This window comes from Lissotriton vulgaris, chromosome 6 (assembly GCF_964263255.1).
Source record: "Lissotriton vulgaris chromosome 6, aLisVul1.2, whole genome shotgun sequence".
In the NCBI taxonomy this organism is placed as follows: domain Eukaryota; kingdom Metazoa; phylum Chordata; class Amphibia; order Caudata; family Salamandridae; genus Lissotriton; species Lissotriton vulgaris.
Window position 1 is genome coordinate 164,258,004 of NC_141694.1, and position 21,211 is coordinate 164,279,214.

A 21,211-nucleotide genomic window follows, 5' to 3' on the forward strand; every position below is an offset into this window, starting at 1 on the left:
AAATCTTGCGCCTGCCTCACAGCAGGTGCAAGACTGACGCAAGACCTTTCACATGGTGCTTTCCCCATGTGAAAGGACGCATTACTGGAGTTGCGTCACTTTTGTGACGCACTCCAGCGCCTCGTTGCGCTATATTTAAAAAGTGACGCATCTAGGTAGATGGGTCACTTTTCAAAACCCTGCGCCACAATATACCTGCGTAAGGTATTATGTATGCAGAGGGGGCGTTCCCCCGCAAAAAGCTTCGTAATAGTGACGCAGTGAAATCTATGAGATTTCACTGCGTCACTTTTAGGATGCTGTTGCGTCAAAATCTTGCGCCTGCCTCACAGCAGGTGTAAGACTTACGCAAGACCTTTCACATGGTGCTGTCCCCATGTGAAAGAACGCATTACTGGAGTTGCGTCACTTTTGTGACGCACTCCAGTGCCTCGTTGCGCTATATTTAAAAAGTGACGCATCTAGGTAGATGGGTCACTTTTCAAAACCCTGCGCCACATTATACCTGCGTAAGGTATTATGTATGCAGAGAGGGTGTTCCCCCGCAAAAAGCTTCGTAATAGTGACGCAGTGAAATCTATGAGATTTCACTGCATCACTTTTAGGATGCTGTTGCGTCAAAATCTTGCGCCTGCCTCACAGCAGGTGTAAGACTTACGCAAGACCTTTCACATGGTGCTGTCCCCATGTGAAAGAACGCATTACTGGAGTTGCGTCACTTTTGTGACGCACTCCAGCGCCTCGTTGCGCTATATTTAAAAAGTGACGCATCTAGGTAGATGGGTCACTTTGTAAAACCCTGCGCCACAATATACCTGCGTCAAGTATAATGTATGCAGAGGGGGCGTTCCCCCGCAAAAAGCTTTGTAATAGTGACGCAGTGAAATCTATGAGATTTCACTGCGTCACTTTTATGATGCTGTTGCGTTAAAATCTCGCGCCTGCCTCAGAGCAGGTGTAAGACTGACGCAAGACCTTTCACATGGTGCTTTCCCCATGTGAAAGGACGCATTACTGGAGTTGCGTCACTTTTGTGACGCACTCCATCGTCCCGGTGCGCTATATTTAAAAAGTGACGCATCTAGGTAGATGGGTCACTTTTTAAAACCCTGCGCCACATTATACCTGCGTCAGGTATAATGTATGCAGAGGGGGCGTTCCCCCGCAAAAAGCTTGGTAATAGTGACGCAGTGAAATCTATGAGATTTCACTGCGTCACTTTTAGGATGCTGTTGCGTCAAAATCTTGCGCCTGCCTCGCAGCAGGCGTAAGACTGACGCAAGACCTTTCACATGGTGCTTTCCCCATGTGAAAGGACGCATTACTGGAGTTGCGTCACTTTTGTGACGCACTCCAGCAATGCGTCACTTTTGTGTTTACAGATACGTCAGAAATACTGACGTATCTGTAACTCCTTGCGACATGATTCGTCATACATTAAATATGACACATCTGGAATGTCGTAAGGAGTGCGCACAGAAAAGTGATGCATCGCTGTTTTCACGCAGCGATGCGTCACTTTTCAAAAATGAGGCCTCCAGTTTATTCACTGTGTCACCTCTAAGACCCTTTCTTGCGTCAATACGTCCCTTTTGCATACATTACACCTGACGTAGGAATAATGTGGCGCAGGGGCTTACAAAGTGATGCAACTACCTAGATGTGTCACTTTGTAAATATGACTGAATAAGGTGCATTTTTTACAGCACTGGTGTGTCACAAAAAGTAACGCATCGGTGGCGTTAAAGTGACGCATGGCCTTATAAATGAGTCCTTCAGTCTTCTACTCATGCGTCATATTAAATTTATGACGTATTATGTTGGAAGTTCTTTTAGAAACGTTAGTATTTCACACGTATATGTAAGCGCAAAAGTGAAGCATTGCTGGAGTGTGTCACAAAAATGAAGCAACTCCAGCAATGTATCCTTTCACATGGAGCCAAGCCCCGTGTGAAAGGGCCTGCACGCCTGCTGTGAAACAGGCGTAAGATTTGGACGCAACAGCGTCATAAAAGTGACGCAGTGATATCTCATAGATTTCACTGCGTCATCTCTACGACCCTTTCTTGCGTCAATACGTCCCTTTTGCATACACCTGACGTAGGGATAATGTGGCGCAGGGGCTTACAAAGTGACGCATCTGCCTAGATGCGCCACTTTGTAAATATGAATAAATAAGGTGCATTTTTTACTGGACTGATGCGTCACAAAAAGTGACGCTCTGGTGGTGTTAAGGTGACGCATGGCTTCATAAATGAGGCCTTCAGCCTTCAACTCCAGCAATGTATCTTTTCTTACCCTTCCACACCCCCGTTCCTTTTCAACATTTTCTTTGAATATCAACATTCCCTATATTCACTCTTCTTTTCCTTACTTTTCTTCCCAACATTCACCTTCTTTCAGTCCCCCTACTTCACTTCCATTCTCCTCTCATACCTTTCTGTTCTTTCTTACTCAGTTTCGTTTCCATTATTAATGCACTCCATTTCACTTACTCTTTTTCATTTTTTAAAGAATATAGCTCTTTGATGAGAATTGGAGGTAGTTCTGAAAATAACTTTTTGTTTTCTTCTTTTTTCAAAACAGGAACAAAAACAGGGAATGGAAACTGCTCAACAGGAGCAAAAAGAACAAAAAAAAATTAGGGGTGGAAAGGTCAGCGATGGTTTTCCAATGCTCGAACCATGAGCTGTACACTTTGTTCCCCAAAGGTAAGCAGTTGATTGCAGTATCTGCATCTGAGGGCACCATAGTTTAACACCATATTGCCTGCATCTGTGAAAACATCGACCTAAATTGCGTTTTATATATGTCTTTCTATGTATTTTTTCTCTGTCTTTGTAATAGTTATGTATGTTGATAAAGTTTTATATAAAAAAAATTTTTATGAAATAAGAAAAGAAAAAGAGGGAAAAAAATCTATGAATTAAATAATAGCTCTTCTACTCTATAACAATCAATAAAAATAAACAATATATCAATATTCCTTGCTATCCATTATGTGGCTTATTTTGAAAGTTAATCACTTCAAGTGCAAATGATATATAGATTATATTAGGGCAGTATGTATTTTATTGTTTGCTAATCTAGTTCTTTCCATACCGGCACCATGGTTAAAAGCAGGTTGAATATTTGGCACGAGCTCCTGCGATTGCCCTCTCCCAGAAGTAGTTGCTCCTCCGGTGGATGTAGAGGCCCCATCACTGGGAACCTCTTGTGCCAGAGCCCTGACACCTTCCCGGGCAAAATTCTGGGGGTGCTTCCTCTCCACATGCCGGATCATCGTGAAGTTTCCAAATGAGTATTTTTTTAAGGGGTTACCCCGTGACAGGACTTCTTTGAAGATCCTGCACTCTACTCTTGGAGCATTCACCTTTTTTTTGGTTAGGTGGTATTTTAAAAAATTTCCAAATAAAATGTTCCTTCACCTTTCGTTGAGGAGGCTCTTCATTGATGAATTCAGGTTCTTCATCACTGCTGGATTCTCTGGCAGCCATGGTAAACCAAGAAAGATCCAGGAGCAAAAAGGCAGGTCTTGCAGTCACAAAAGTGAAAGAAGAAGTGAAGGAAATGGGTGGGGATTTCATTCTTTGTAAAAAAAAACTGTTAGCAACCAATGAAAAGTGTTATTTTAAGGTCACATGACTTGACGCGCTGACGCTGCGCGGGCCGGAGCGCTTCCGGGGCGCATAGGCGGAGCGAACGTAGGCGTTTCCGGGGCGCATACGCGGCGCGAACGTAGGCGCTTCCGGGGCGCATACGCGGTGCGAACGTAGGCGCTTCCGGGGGCGCATACGCGGTGTGAACGTAGGCGCTTCCGGTGGCGCATACGCGGCGCGAACGTAGGCGCTTCCGGGGACGCTTACATTGCGCGCCGAAGTGACGTCATCATAGTTTTACGGAAATGCAAAATCATTTTCATTTCCTTATTAAAAAAAACTGCTTTTATTTGTATGGTACGAAATGTTTTGCGTTTTTATTAACTTTTCATTCATATTTTTTTCACGAACGAAAGTAGCGCTCTGGGTGCGCTTTCCGGAGAGCTTACCGGAGAGCTTACCGGAGCGCGCACCCAGAGCGCCCCAGAAAAAAATGATAAAAGAAAAAAAAAAAATTTAAAATTAATACTTACACAAAACAGCAAATTGTAAAAAAAAACATAGGTTAGAAACTCAATATAGAAAGGAATTAGCATTTAAAAAACCTATGAAATTCACTGAAAAAACCATAGGTTTCACACCAGTTATAGTTAGGAATTAGCATTTAAAAACCTATTAAATTCACTGAAAAAACCCTAGGTTTCACACCAGTTATAGTTAGCTGGAAATTTTACTGACATAAAACCATTGAAATTCCCACGTTATAGTTAGTTGGACTCACTATAACTTGCGTGCCTGCAATGCACTGCTGATGACGTCACATATTACATCACTCATGACATGGTCAGTGACATCACTCATGACATCACTGATGACACCATCCTTGTGACAGAGTGAGAGACCGCCTTTCAGTGTAATGTAAGCCTTGAAACACATATTCAAAAATAGTATTTAACATTTTCAAAAAAATGGAGATACCCATACCAGTTACAACAAACAATTCAGTAATTCCACCATCTATATACACATCCACTCATTCACCAACAGTTCTATATAGTCACTCATACATATACTCACTCATTATATGTAGTGATACACCTATACATCCTGTTACACTTCGACAGTCATCCAAAAGTTACTCACACACATATTCACACATGCAAAAAAACTATTGAACATCCATTTATTTGCATATACAGCAATACACACACTACCACTTTACTTCTAAGAATATTTACACATACTTACTCTCTTAAACAATCACTTATATAAACACATACTTATTTAAACAGGAACTCTTATAATCTCTCACTCTCACATATACTCACTTTTATAAATCAATACTTACATATACTAGATTAAAACATATGTCGCTACTGAAAAAGACAATAGTGAGACAGTCGTTTACTCACTAACATACACATATACACACTCATCCATCCATACAGTCCTGTACATATGCTGTCTTCAAAACACATACAAACAGTGAGTCAGTCACCAACCCATACAGCCACTTATACACAAAGTGAAACACTGATACATACATTTCAATATTTAAAAGTTACTTGCTAATATATGTATTCACTAAGATACACTTAATAAGGCAGTTAACCAATCAATTCTTTTAAAAACAAACATCCATTTACACACTTATTTAACCATTTATTCTACCATCGTACTTTGCAAATACATATACAAAACATATTTATTTTTCAGAAAGACACACATTCACTGGATGGTGTCATCAGTGATGTCATGAGTGATGTCACTGACCATGTCATGAGTGATGTAATATGTGACGCCATCAGCAGCGCATTGCAGGCGCGCAAGTTATAGCGAGTCCAACTAACTATAACGTGGGAATTTCAATGGTTTTATGTAAGTAAAATTTCCAGCTAACTATAACTGGTGTGAAACCTATGGTTTTTTCAGTGAATATATATATATATATATATATATATATATATATATATATATATATATATATATATATATATATATTCACTGAAAAAACCATAGGTTTCACACCAGTTATAGTTAGGAATTAGCATTTAAAAAACCTATTAAATTCACTGAAAAAACCATAGGTTTCACACCAGTTATAGTTAGCTGGAAATTTTACTGATATAAAACCATTGAAATTCCCACGTTATAGTTAGTCGGACTCACTATAACTTGCGCGTGCAATGCACTGCTGATGACATCACATATTACATCACTCATGACATGGTCAGTGACATCACTCATGACACCATCCTTGTGACATAGTGACAGACCTCCTTTCACTATAATGTAACCCTTGAGACACATATTCAAAAATAGAAACTGAAATTTTTTAAAAAATGGAGATACCTATATCAGTTACAACAAGCAATTCAGTAATTCCACTATCTATATACACATCCACTCATTCACCAATAGTTCTATATAGTCACTCATACATATACTCACTCATCATATGAAGTGATACACCTATACATCCTGTTACACACCGACATTCATCCAAAAGTTACTCACACACATATTCACACGTGCAAATAAACTATTGGACATCCATTTATTTGAATATAGAGTTATACACACACTTCCACCTTACTTCTATTTAAAATTACACATATTTATTCTCTTAAACAATCACTTATAGAAACACATACTTATTTAAACAGGAACTCTTACAATCTCTTACTCTCACATATACTCACTTATATACATCAATATTCATATATACTAGATTAAAACATATGTAGTTACTGATAAAGACACTAGTGAGACAGTCATTCACTCACTAACAAACACATATAGACACTCATCCACCCATACAGTCCTGTACATATGTTGTCTTCAAAACACATACAAACAAAGAGTCAGTCACTCATGCATCTATGTGCTAAGTAATACCCCCACCAAACCATATAGACACTCATACTGATACTAATAAAAATATCTAATAACCCATATACATACACATGAGTGGATGTGTATTAGATGGTGATATTACTGAATTGGTTGTTGTAACTGGTATGGGTATATCCACTTTTTTGAAAATATTAGTTTCTATTTTTGAATATGTGTTTCATGGGTTACATTACACTGAAAGGAGGTCTGTCACTGTGTCACAAGGATGGTGTCATCAGTGATGTCATGAGTGATGTCACTGACCATGTCATGAGTGATGTAATATGTGATGTCATCAGCAGTGCATTGCACGCGCAAGTTATAGTGAGTCCGACTAACTATAACGTGGGAATTTCAATGGTTTTATATCAGTAAAATTTCCAGCTAACTATAACTGGTGTGAAACCTATGGTTTTTTCAGTGAATTTAATAGGTTTTTTAAATGCTAATTCCTAACTATAACTGGTGTGAAACCTATGGTTTTTTCAGTGAATTTCATAGGTTTTTTAAATGCTAATTCCTAACTATAACTGGTGTGAAACCTATGGTTTTTTCAGTGAATTTCATAGGTTTTTTAAATGCTAATTCCTTTGTATATCGAGTTTCTAACCTTTTTTTTTTTTACAATTTGCTGTTTTTTTTTAAGTATTCATTTTTTCTTATAATTTTTTTCTTTTGCGCTCTGGGTGCGCGCTCCGGGAAGCTTTCAGCTAAGCTCTCCTGTAAGCTTCTCCGAGAGCTCATCTGAAAGCGCACCCAGAGCGCAACTGTCGTTCGTGAAAAAAAAATATGAATGAAAAGTTAATAATAATGCAAAACATTTCGTACCATACAAATAAAATTAGTTTTTTTTAATATGGAAAATGATTATGCATTTCTATAAAAGATTGATGACGTCACTTCGGCGCGCAACGTAAGTGCCCTCGGAAGCGCATACGTGCGCGGCGCATAAACGCACGGAAAAGCGCCTACGATCGCGCCACGTTTGCGCCCCGGAAGCGCCTACGATCGCGCTGCGTAAACGCACCCGGAAGTGCTCCGGAGCGCGCAGCGTAAACGCGTCGGGTCATGTGACCCTCAAATAACACTTTTCATTGGTTGCTAACAGTTTTTTTTTACAATGAATGAAATCCCCACCCATTTCCTTCACTTCTTCTTTCACTTTTGTGACTGAAAGACCTGCCTTTTTTGCTGCTCCATATTCCTGGATTCATCATGGCTGCCAGACCATCCAGCAGTGAAGATGACTTCATTGATGAAGAGCCTCCTACCCCAAAGGTGAAGGAACATTTCATTTGGAAATTTTTTAAGTTTCCAGAAGGCCAGAAGAAGGTGAATGCACCAAAAGTAGAGTGCAGGATCTGCAAACAGGTCCTGTCACGGGGTAACCCCCAAAAAAAATACTCTTTTGGGAACTTTACGATGATCCGACATGTGGAGAGGAGGCACCCCCAGAATTTTGCCCGGGAAAGTGTCAGGGCTCTGGCACAGGAGGTTCCCAGAGATGGGGCCTCTACATCAACAGGAGGAGCAACTTCTTCTGGAAGAGAACAATCTCAGGGGCAGGTAGCAAACATTCAACCTGCATTCAACCATGGGGTCGTCAAATGCAGATACTGCAATCAACTCCTCACCTATGGGGAGCAAAGTGTCCTGCTCATGGTTCGGGCATTGGAGAACCATCACTGCCCTTCCCACCCCTAATTTTTTTCTTTTCTTTTTGCTCCTGTTGAGCAGTTTCTATTCCCTGTTTTTGTTCCTCTTCAGTTAAAAGAAGAAAACCAAAAGTTCTTTTCAGAACTACCTCCAATTCTCATCAAAGAGCTATAATCTTAAAAAATGAAGAGTAAGTGAAATATAGTGCATTGATAATTGAAAGGAGAATGAGTAAGAAAGAACAGAAAGGTATGAGAGGTGAAAGGAAGTGAAGTAGGAGGAATGAAAGAAGGTGAGTGTTAGAAAAGAAAGTTATGACACAGTGAATAAACTGGAGTATTTCTGACATATCTGTAAACACAAAAGTAACGCATTGCAGGAGTGCGTCACAAAAGTGACGCAACTCCAGTAATGTGTCCTTTCACATGGAAAAAGCACCATGTGAAAGGTTTGCTGTGAAGCAGGCGCAAGATTTTGGCGCAACTGCATCCTAAAAGTGACGCACTGCGTCATTATTACCAAGCTTTTTGCAAGAAACACCCCCTCTGCATGCATTATACCTGACACTATTTTTTAAAAAGTGACGCATCTAGGTACATGGGTCACTTTTTAAAACTCTGCGCCATATTGTATCTGCATCAGGTATATTGTATGCAGAGGGGCAATCCCGCGCAAAAAGCTTGGTAATAACAACGTACTGAAATCTATGAGATTTCCCTGCGTCACTTTTAGGATGCTATTGCGTCAAAATTTTGCGCCGGCCTCGCATCACTTTTATGTTTACACATATGTCAGAAATACTGACGTATCTGTAGCTCCTTGCAACATGATTCGTCATACATTAAATATGACACATCTGGAATGTCATAAGGACTGTGGACAGAAAAGTGACGCATCACACCAGCAGTGTAATAAAATGTGCCTCGTTGCACTATATTTAAAGGATGCAACAGCATCCTAAAAGTGACGCAGTGAAATCTCAAACATTTCACTGCGTCGCTATTACAAAGCTTTTAGTGGGAGAACACCCCCTCTGCATGCATTATACCTCACGCAGATATAATGTGGCGCTTGATTTTAAAAAGTGACCCATCTACCTAGATACCTCACTTTTTAAATATAACGCAACGCGGCACATTTTTTTACACTACTGGTGCAATGCGTCACTTTTCTGTGCGCACTCCTTATGACATTCCAAGTAACGCATTGCTGGAGTGCGTCACAAAAGTGACGCAACTCCAGTAATGTGTCCTTTCAAATGGGGAAAGCAGCATATGAAAGGTCTTGCCTCAGTCTAACACCTGCTGTAAAGCAGGCACAAGATTTTGACGCAACAGCATCCTAAAACTGACGCAGTGAAATCTGAAAGATTTCACTGCGTCGCTATTACAAAGCTTTTTGCGGGAGAACACCCCCTCTGCATGCATTATACCTGACGCTATTTTTAAAAAGTGACGCATCTAGGTACATGGGTCACTTTTTAAAACTCTGCGCCATATTGTATCTGCAACATGATTCGTCATACATTAAATATGACACATCTGGAATGTCATAAGGAGTGCGCACAGAAAAGTGACGCATAACACCAGCAGTGTAATAAAATGTACCTCGTTGCACTATATTTAAAAAGTGACGCATCTAGATAGATGCGTCACTTTTTAAATATTGCATAACAATGCGCATTTTTTTACACCGCTGGTGCGTCACAAAAATTGACGCACAGGAAGCGCAAAACTAACAGCGCAAGGCCTTCATAAATATAATCCTGGATTTTCCCCGTGCTTCGCCGGTGCGCGTACCATGCGCTTCCCCCGCGCAAAACGAAAAAAAAATTTTAATGCCCTGCAGGACCCTATTTTAGTCCCTACATCAAACCTAGGGGGTCAGAGGGGGTCTACTCTTCCCCCTTATGGTCATTTGCCCCTTTTTTTTTCAAACCCCTTGTGTCTCGATTTTACCGAGACACAAGATGGCGGCCGCTCCGGACTGTTTAGAATGTTTACAGACAACTGAGAGCCAATCAGCTTCCTGCGCGCAAGTCGCGTGCCGCGCCTGGAGCGCACTCGGGTGCGCGCACGGGAGAGCGCCTATAGATATATATATTTTTTTGAACCTAAATTACTCAAAATCCACTGGAGCACATATCTTGAGACATAGCAAAGGCACATCGGGCTACCAGTCCCTACAATTTTGCCAAGTTTGGTGGAAATCCATTCAGCCGTTCGGGCTAAAAGTGAAATCGACCGCCCTATGGAAATTAACATGGGGAAAACGCGTTTTGGGACCCCCCTTTTATCTCGGCCCCCGCTTGACGAATCCCCCCCAAACTTTCAGGGAAGGACCGGACCGCCATGAGACCATTTTCCTGAAAATTTCAGGCAGATTCGTCAACCGGCGCCAAAGTTATTCAAAATAGAATGTTGAGATTTAACATTGAAAATTATCCTAACTATAACTACCTACTGGCGACTGCCAGTAGGTAATATATATATATATATATATATATATATATATATATATATATATATATATATATACTCAAACCTGCTTCCCATCCACCTCCAATAGCTGGACACAGAAAACGGCACACCAGGAAAATCCAGCACAAATCTTATGGAACAATAAAGGGAGTGTGCTGGATTTTCCTGGTGTGCCGTTTTCTGTGTCTGTGGATGGGAAGCAGGTTCGAATAGTGTGGTGGCTGCTGCCACCAACTGCACCAGCGTTGTGAGGCCGAGGATCATTTCTGCAGCACTTTGGTGGTACTAATATATATATATATATATATATATATATATATATTTCCGCTCCGTTGCACCAAAATCCGGGTCACTCGCAGGCGGGTGCCTCTCGTGGCGGCGCCCCACGTGATAAATCACAGCTCAAGTTTCTTTCGCATCCAATGGAAAGAAATTACGGCACTCACAGGGAAAGTGTTCAGTATGTTTTTAGTCGCTCAGCAGACAAACGCGTTTCGGTATTCCTTCGTCAGTGTCTACAGTGTAGACACTGACGAAGGAATACCGAAACGCGTTTGTCTGCTGAGCGACTAAAAACATACTGAACACTTTCCCTGTGAGTGCCGTAATTTCTTTCCATTGGATGCGAAAGAAACTTGAGCTGTGATATATATATATATATATATATTACCTACTGGCGGTCGCCAGTAGGTAGTTATAGTTAGGATTATTTTCAATAGGAAAATCACAACATTCTATTAGGGATAACTTTGGCACTGGTTGAGGAATCTGCCCGAAAATTTCCTCAAATTTGCCTTGCGGCGCTCCGGTCCTTCCCTGAAAGTTTGCGGGGGATTCGTCAAGCGGGGGCCAAGAAAAAAGGGGGGTCCCAAACGTGTTTTCCCCATGTTAATTTCTATTAGGCGGTCAACCTCACTTTTAGCCCGAACAACTGAATGGATTTCCACCAAACTTGGCAAAATTGTAGGGACTGGTAGCCTGATGTGCCTTTGCTATGTCTCAATATATGTGCTCCAGTGTATTTTGAGTAATTTAGGTTCAAAATAATATATATATCTGTAAGCGCGCCCCGGTACGCGCACCGGGGCGCGAACCAGCCCGCTACGCGAGTTCGCGCGCGGAAAGCTGATTGGCTCTCGGGTGTCTGTAAACATTCCAAACAGTCCGGTGCGGCTGCCATCTTTTGTCTCGGTAGGATCGAGACACAAGAGGTGGCAAAAACAAAGATGGGAAATGACCAAAAGGTGGCAGGCGAGACCCCCCTTCCACCCCTAGGTTTGATGTGGGGGCCATAAAAGGGCCCCGCGGGACAAAAAAAATAATATTTTTTTTCGAGCGTACCGAGGAGCGTACCGTAGAGAAAAAAGAATGACAGAGTTTTTTAAAAATGTAGGTTTTTTTAATAAATTGGAGGTAGTTCTAAAAAGAACTGTTTTTTTATTCTTTTTGTTGTTTTATATTTTTTTCATTTTTTTTTGAACATTTTTACTTTTTTGGCTTTTCTGAACAGTTTTATATTTTTATTGTATTTTTTATGGGGAGAAACAAAAAACAGGGAATTATAAACGTCTCAACTGGAGCAAAAAAAACAGGAAAAAAATTAGGGTTTCTTCGGGCACTTGTGGTTATCACCATCAATGTTGATGAGGTTAATACTCTTCTCACCATAAGTAATGGTTTTGCCACAATATATGCATACGATTTTGAAACCACCAAACTTAGTTTGTATATTTTGAACCATCTGACTTGCTTCTGGACCCGATGGAGTGGGTTCTTTGGTTGTTGAGGTGCTGGCAGACGATTGTGGAAGGTTTCTGCACAGTTCTCTCACCTCTGCTGCAGAATAGTTATTGGGGTGCAATCGTTGCATGTGCCGAATCATTGTATGATTTCCAAATGAATATTTTTTTGCAGGGTTCCCCCTGGATAGTACAGCGCCACAGATGAGACAAGTCACCTTTGCAGCGTTTACCTTCTTTGCACCTCTTGGGATTTCAAAAAACTCCCATATAAAGTGCTCCTTAGGTTTATATGGGGCTTTGTCTTCAGGCAGGAAATGCCTTGTCTGCCTTCTCTCCTCCTCCTCCTCCTCTTCTTCTTGACCACCAATGTGATGTTGTGGTGGTCCTTGTGGTGGTGGTGGTGGTGCAGATGCTCCAGCTGCTGCTGCTACTGTAGCCATTTTAAAGTTCAAAATATTAGTCACAGATCTCCAAACAGGTCTTCCTCAGTCAAAGGACAAAGTCATAATAAGGAAAAAAGGTGGGGGCATTCATCATTTGGAAACCAAAAGTGTTCTGAACCAATGAAAAGTGTTATTTTCAGTGTCATCAGTGATGTCATGAGTGATGTCACTGACCATGTCATGAGTGATGTGATATGTGACGTCATCAGCAGTGCATTGCAGGCGCGCAAGTTATAGTGAGTCCAACTAACTATAACGTGGGAATTTCAATGGTTTTATGTCAGTAAAATGTCCAGCTAACTATAACTGGTGTGAAACCTATGGTTTTTTCATTGAATATATATATATATATATGTTTCTATAACTGTACACTTAAAAGCGTTTTTTAAATGTAGTATAATGTAAAATATATGTTTTTAATAATAATGTTACTTTGTATAGTTGGGAGGAAGACCACTGCCTGGCATACCAGCGCACAATTAGCCCAGATGCACTGTAGTGAATGCAGTGCATTATAATACTTCAGTTGAAAGTCTTTAGTATTCGCCATTGTTGGTGCATTCAGTGCTGTGCATCTCTAGACACGTCTTTTAATATGGTTGTCCTTCTTCAGTAGAGAGTAACAAGTGATTGAAGTACATGTAATCATGCACTGCATTTACCATGATGCATTAGGGAAACTGAGTGATGGGATGTGAGGCAGTGTGCGCCCCTTCCTTTAATTATATACATGTATGTGTATATAAATACATATATATATATATATATAGCTGACTAGCTGTTGGGGCGAATAAATTGTATGCTACACAAGAAGTGGTCCATGCCTTGTTTTTCACCTCAGTGGTGGAGCGCTGCAAGGTATTGTGGATATATATATATATATATATATATATATATATATATATATATATATATATATATATATATATATATATATATATATATTGCCACAGCTTCTTCGTCCCTACGTTCAGTAGATCAAAGGACACGGCACAGCTACAGATCAGTTTCAGCGTTCTTTATTTACACACCAGTGCAAAAAACAACGTGCATCAAATGGACGGTCTACGCGTTTCGGCTCCTGCCTTCCACTGGACCATAGAGTCCCTCGGTCTAGACCTTACTTATATAGTGCAAATATTGTGAGTACCCTCTACCATTACCATGGTCATCTAGACCAACCCACCCAGCAAGGTAAGCACATGGTCAGTACATGTTTAAAGGTATATACACTAATATGTACAATTAACGTAAAGTACCTTAACCAAAGTTTATGACCATACATTCAAATTAAAGTATTTACCTCAGTTTCATGGTCTATTTTACATATCAATGTGAAAAATAATTGTGAAGTACCATTTGTCATATAGAACCGACAATTTCTAAATGAAGTATTTACAGAAAATAATTATTTACATTTAGATCCATCTAATCATTGTCATAGTTTTGTGATGTACTTCCTATTTAAGAAAATTATTTCGAGGATTAAATTAATTCAAGGTGAAATGATGATTATAAATTCGTGAACAAACAGTCAATTCATAAGATTTTATGAGAGAAGAACTAAGGTCATTAAAGTTCAGTGATTGCTGCAATAATCTAAATGAAGTATCATATAGCAAAGGGAATGAGTTTCAATAGCGTAAAATGTCGTTATCCAGGTATTACACAACCTATCGTGTATATTTTTATGCACTATTTTGACAATTCTTCCTATGCATGCAGCCACATAATTTATGTAAAGTACTATATTCTTAACTTGTTCTCTTTTAAACTTCTTACTGTTATTGAGCTATAAATCATCTTCCCTACATTTGTTATCCTCTAGTGAAGAGATTCTTTAGGATCTAGATAATTAATCGGTTCTAGTTCAAAGCAATTATTCAAAACATGTACAAATTCCAGCATCAAAGGGACATCACTCCCAACATTCCATATAGTCCCACACATGGAAATCAAAGTCTCATTGAAATATCCCTGTGTCAATTCACAAATGTACATACAGTTCGGCATCCAAATTATGACCAAACGGTGCCTCAGTTCCCATGCTTAGTATCATTCTCGACTCTAAGCGTCTCAATTGTTGTAATTGATCACCACCTCGTTCTGGGAGTTTACACAGTTTTATTCCCGAATATTTCAAAAGAGTGGTGTCACTCTGGTGGCGTTGGGCAAAATGTGTGGCCATTGGGTAACACGGGTCCTTATTTTTTATCGCCCTTAGGTGTTGTAGTATTCTCAATTTTAGTTTGTTTATAGTGCTCCCAATGTAGTACTTGCCACAAGGGCATTGGAGCCTATAAACCACACATTTGGAGTCACATGTAATATGGTCATATATGGTTTCTTTTCTGCCATTCTGTAGTAGGTAGTATTTGATATTCACCCCATGTTCACAGGCCTTACACTTATGGCATTTCCAAAAGCCAGGTGTTGTTAGCCATCTCTGTTTTTTCTCCTCCCGCAATACTAGATGACTTTGTGTTAGTATGTCTCTCAAGGAGGAGGTTTTTCTGTATGTTATACTGGGGTTTGTTGTCAAGTTCTCATTTAAAGTGTTATCCAGACGGAGAATTTGCCAATGTTTTTTGTAGGCTTTTCTCATTTGTGAGCTTTGGTTATCATAGTCAACTATTAGTCTGGTTGTTTCACTGCTCTGATCTGTTTCTTGTTCTTGATCTCTCTTAAGTTTCTTGTTTTTTGGGGATAATAGTTCTTCTCTTTTCTTCAGGTGCGTCCGGCTTTTTGCAGTGGCAATCACTGCCATTGGGTATCCTCTTTCAAGGAATCTGGAACCCATATTCTCTATTTCTTCATTCAAGTCATTTTCCTCGGAACAGTTTCTTTTTGCCCTTAGCATTTGACCATAAGGGATGCTCCACTTCAATCTTGTTGGGTGTCCACTGTTAGCATGTAAAATGCTATTACATGCTGTTGGTTTTCTGTGGATTTTTGAACAAAGTTTATTATTCTTGACAAAAATTTCCACATCGAGAAATATTTATTAAAGAATGGGAGCTGATTGTAGATGTGAAGTTCAAACTGAATCGATTGTAGTTCAGGGATTCAGTAAAAGCTTTCAATGAGTTCTCATCTCCGTCCCAAATGACGAACAAGTCGTCGATGAAACGACACCAGAGTTTGATTTTTGGTCCATCCGGATTTCCATGGTCTCTCTTAAGCACCTCACTTTCCCATGCGCCCATCAGAATGTTTGCATATGTGGGTGCAAATGATGCCCCCATTGCTGTCCCCTGTTTCTGGAGATACGTCTCCCCCAGAAACAGAAATGCATTGTGGGTCAGGCAGTACTTGAGCATATCCAGTAACATTTGTGAGTGTTCTAGAAAATTTACAGATCGTGTCATGAGGGCTTCTTTTACGGCCTCAATACCATCCTCATGGCGTATTAAGGTATAAAGTGGAGTGACATCGATTGTTGCCATTTGATAGGTTGATTTCCATTCACATGTGGATATTCTCTGCAAAAAATCCATCGTATCCCTTAGAAAAGAAGGTAAATTGGTCACATAGTTCATCAGAAATATATCTATGAATCTAGAGGTGGATTCCAAAAGAGACCCAATTGAACTCACAATGGGTCTCCCTGGTGGACGGTCTAGTGACTTATGGATTTTTGGTAGGAAATATATGGTTGCCATGATCGGATTGTTGGTTTTTAGGTAGTTATACTCATCAAAATCCAATAGACCCCTATCCTTCCAGGTTAACAACATTAGATGATATTCATTTGTCCACACTTCCATCGGATTTATGGTTAACTTTTCATAATGTTCCTGGATAAGAAGTTGTCGATTTGCCTCCTCAATATAGTCTTTGACATTTTGGATAACGAGGTTGCCCCCCTTCTCAGAGGATTTTATAATTATGGACGCATCGTTCTTTAAATCCATCATTGCCCTTTGTTCTTCCATAGAAAGATTTTGTCTTTTAATTTGTCCATTTTTTGTGGTTTTATCTGAGATTTTCATTATTTCCTCAACCATAAGCTCCTGAAACAGGTCGACTTTATTGCCAGGTGGTAGTTGCGGACAAAATTTGGAGTTCCTTTTTAGACCACTGTTTCCACTCATGTTAGTAGGTAGACCAATGCTTCACAAAAGTTAATTTCCATTTCCGATGTAATTGTATTATCCTCTTGGCTATGAGAGGGGGTTTCTTTGATTGATGTCAAGGTTATCATAGCAGTTAAATCCTTTTGTGTAACTGTTGATATCGTTTTTGTTCTTGATGCACAAACTTTTTTGATATTCCGATTTCTTTCAGCAAAGTGTTTCTTTAGTTTCACCTTCCTGCAGAATTTGTAGAGGTCAATGCGTGCGTTAGGTACATTCATAGTCTTTGTCGGGCAAAAGGAGAGACCTTTATTTAAAAGTTTTAGATGAGTGTCCGAAAGTTCTTTGTTCGATAGATTTACCACTATATTGGGTGTGGACATCTGTTTCTTAGCTTTTATTTTGGCTTTCCTTTGCCTCGCTTTGCTTTTACTTCTTTTGCCACCCCTTCTGGTTTTTGGTTTGTCAGGGGTTTCTTTGGTGAACGTTGTTCCCTTCCCCAAGCATTGGATCTTCCTCTTCCTCTTTGTCGCGTTATCATATGTGCTAACTTGATCTCCCCCTGAAAATCCAATGGGGTTGTGTTCTGTTCTCCTTCAACTGAACTTACTTCGGAGCTGTCTACTTCTTCAGTGGGATCAGAGGTTCTATCCATGTTTTTATCCATGGCCACGTGGCTCCTTAAGGTGTCATATTTCCTTGCGAAGGTGTAAATTCGGCCATTCATATAATCCAACCTGTCTCTCATGAACTTATTGGCCTTCCTTTTCTCTACCTCCATCTCATGCTTTGCTACCTTCTTTTCAATGTTATCTAATGCTTCTTTGCTCTCTTCAGATGTGGGGATGTCTGCGAGTTCTGCTTCTAAAACCACAATCATGCTCAGAATTTTCTCAAGTTTTCTCTCCGCATGGATGATAAGGGTTCTCATTAGTTTGTATGAACATTTGTTTGTATCAGTCTGCCATAATTTTATTAGATCGGTGTCCAGGTCATTCAAAGTCGGCATGATCAAGATCCTCAAACCTCGAGGAACCCTTTTAAATTCAATGTATTTTTCAAGTGATGTCTTCTCCCACCACTTGTTTATTTCCTGGATTCGCAGGTTCTGTAGTTCTCTTACAATATTGGAAAATGTTCTCTCCTTATTTTTCTCTCCCCCATCTCTCTTAGCGTCTGAGGCTACTGTTGGTGAATTGTCATCATTCAGAAGCTCGCTTGCCCTCTGCTGGCGATTTCTTGTTTTGTCTGCCATGCTTTTCACTTCTGCTGGGTTGGGTTAATAATTATTTCTTCTTGACACACTGTTGCTATTTGCTTGGTGTTTTCTATGTTCGTCTTTAAATTGGGATAACCAGCTCCTTTGATCCCAAAGGTTTGTTGGACCCAATTGCACGCTTCTGTTGCTTCCTGTGAGACGCCTTGTGCTCCCACAGTAATTCCAAAAATGCAGCGCTACCCCTTTAAGGATATTCTGAACTCGTCGATCTCTCCGATGGCGTAGTGCTTCAGTTTCCTCGCAGGGTAAATTGTTAACGCTCTCCCTTTCACTCGGGATTACTGCCAGGCTGTACGCTTTCAAAACTGGTGAGTGATGATACGTGTATTTAACGATCCGTTCTGGTGATTTTGTTCTCACACGTCAAACTGCCACACTGCACCAGGGCTTCCTTCGCCAGAGCTCGTTGAGCCGAAGGGTGAATGCCTCTCACCCCACCCGAACGCAGCCTCCGCCGCGCTACAAAGTTAGGCAATAACGACAATCTCCACGACGAATCACTCACCCCAGCGCAGGTCGCCTCCGTACTGTCCCGTTGATGTTTCTTCCGCTGTGAATCTCTCCGCAGCGGTTTTTCACGAGTGATGGGATGTGAGGCAGTGTGCGCCCCTTCCTTTAATTATATACATGTATGTGTATATAAATACATATATATATATATATAGCTGACTAGCTGTTGGGGCGAATAAATTGTATGCTACACAAGAAGTGGTCCATGCCTTGTTTTTCACCTCAGTGGTGGAGCGCTGCGAGGTATTGTGGATATATATATATATATATATATATATATATATATATATATATATATATATGTATATATATATAAAATATATTACCTACTGGCGTGTCGCCAGTAGGTATATATAGTTAGGATTATTTGTCTATGGAACTTTTGAAAATTCTATGTCTAATAACTTTGGCGTTTGTGGACGGAATCGGCTGAAATTTTCAGGAAAATGGCACATTTTGTTTCTGAGCAGCCCCTGAAAATTCGGGGGGGTTTCATCAAGGGGGGGCCGAGAAAAAATGGGGGTCCCAAAACACGTTTTTCCCATTCATTTTTCCATAGGGCCTTTGGCCTCACTTTTAGCTCGAACGGCTGAATGGATTTGCACGAAACTTGGCAAAATTGTAGGGACTGTTAGCCCGATGTGCCTTTGCTAGGTCTCAATATATGTGCTCCAGTGGTTTTTGAGAAATTAACGTTCAAAACAAGATATATATCTGTAACAGCGCTCCGGGCTGCGCTCCGGTCCGCTTACTTTTCGCGAAACGGAACTTTGCGCGCAGAAAGCTGATTGGCTCTCCGGTGTCTGTCAACATTCTAAACAGTCCGGAGCGGCCGCCATCTTATCTCTCGGTAGGATCGAGAGAGAAGAAGAGGTGAAAAACGAAGGGGGAATTTAATGAAAGGGGGCAAGGTATACCCCTCTTGACCCCCTAGGAATGATGTTGGGGTTATTAAAGGGTCCCGTGGGGAAAATAAAAAGAAAATTATTTTTCACGGTAGAAGCGCTTCCCGGGCCGCGAACTGGGCCGCAAACTGGTAGCGAAACGGGAATTCGCCATTTTGTGTTTCGTTTTAATTAAATTACTAGGTATAAGGGGGTGCGGGAGACGTATCCTGACCCCTTGTGTTTTCTGAGGGTGGCTGAGGAGGCTCATATATGTTGATACATGTCTTCCAGCGGCTGTGCGTGAGCTTTTTTTTTTTTTTGCTGCGTGACGTCTGTTAACGTTCGATTCGATGGAAATCAGGAAGCGTTGACCACCATTTTGTCACTGCGAGTAAATATTTTGTTATAAATGAATCCTTATTGATAAACATTGTCTGCGCCATCTTGCCTTTTTGTCCAATGCCACAATTTTGTCGTGCACGGCAGCCATTTTAGATGCCTTGACCAGACCCACTCTCTGCACGCCGTCGATTCTCAGCACGGCTCCCCACCCTCGCAAGCATCTCCCCCACGCACTGGTCACCCCCGCTCTCTCTCTCATGCATGGGCCATATACTTCCCCCCATCTGCGCTGCTCTTCCCTGAGAATCACACCCTGTGCCCGCCCGACACCTCCCTTTCACCCTATTCACTACCGCACCCTCTGACACTCCTCTTCCTCTGTGTCCGATTGTCCAGGCCAGACCCAGGCTATCACCTAGCCCTGCGGATGTAGTTTATGGCCCCAGCTGTAGAGAATCCAGACATACCAATCCTCCCGATTCAGGCGTGAGACTACTGATTTCAGTGCTAGTCTTCCGCCTCCCGATTCCTGCAAGCAAAAACCCAGAGGCATATTACCAACAACTAGCGATAATTTTTGTCTCTAACTTGTTTAGAGACAAAACTTATCGCCGCACATCGGCGAATTTTATCGCAGATAAACCTTGCTATCAGCAAGGTTTATCGCAAATGCGATAAAAAACGGCCGCAATGCATGAATATCGCTGAAAAGTCAGCGATATTCATGCATTATCCAGCAAATGCTCTTAGCCATGTTATCCACCTTCCATTGGATAACAAGGCTAAAAACTGCTCAGGGCAGGTGTTAGCTTTTGGAGATATTCGCGCTTAGCGCGAATATCTCCAAAAGTTGGTAATAGGAGATAGCGATGTTAGGGACTGTTTCCAGTCGCTAACATCTTGGCACGCCCACTTTGCATGTCATTAGTGATAAATATCACTGACATGCAAAGCGGGGCCCAAGATGGTCGCTATCTCCTTTTAGCTGTCACTAACTGGTGTTAGCGACAGCTTGGTAATAGGGAGATAATTTTATCTCCTTTTTTTGGCTTTTAAAGCCAAAAAAGCGGAAATAAACCCCCTTGATAATATGCCCCACGATTCCTCGGGGGTTTCAGCTGGCAGGGCTTGGTATTGTGTTACGTGCTAATTCTTCCAGGAAACGTCAGAGGGTCGATGCAGGGGTTCTAGAAGGGGTGATAAACCATTTAAGCCTCATGAACAAGCGCATGGTCTTTTAAAGATTTGTGAAGTACTCGGGGCGGCGGTGTGTGTGTGCCCTCTTTCAGGAGCGGGCGGGGG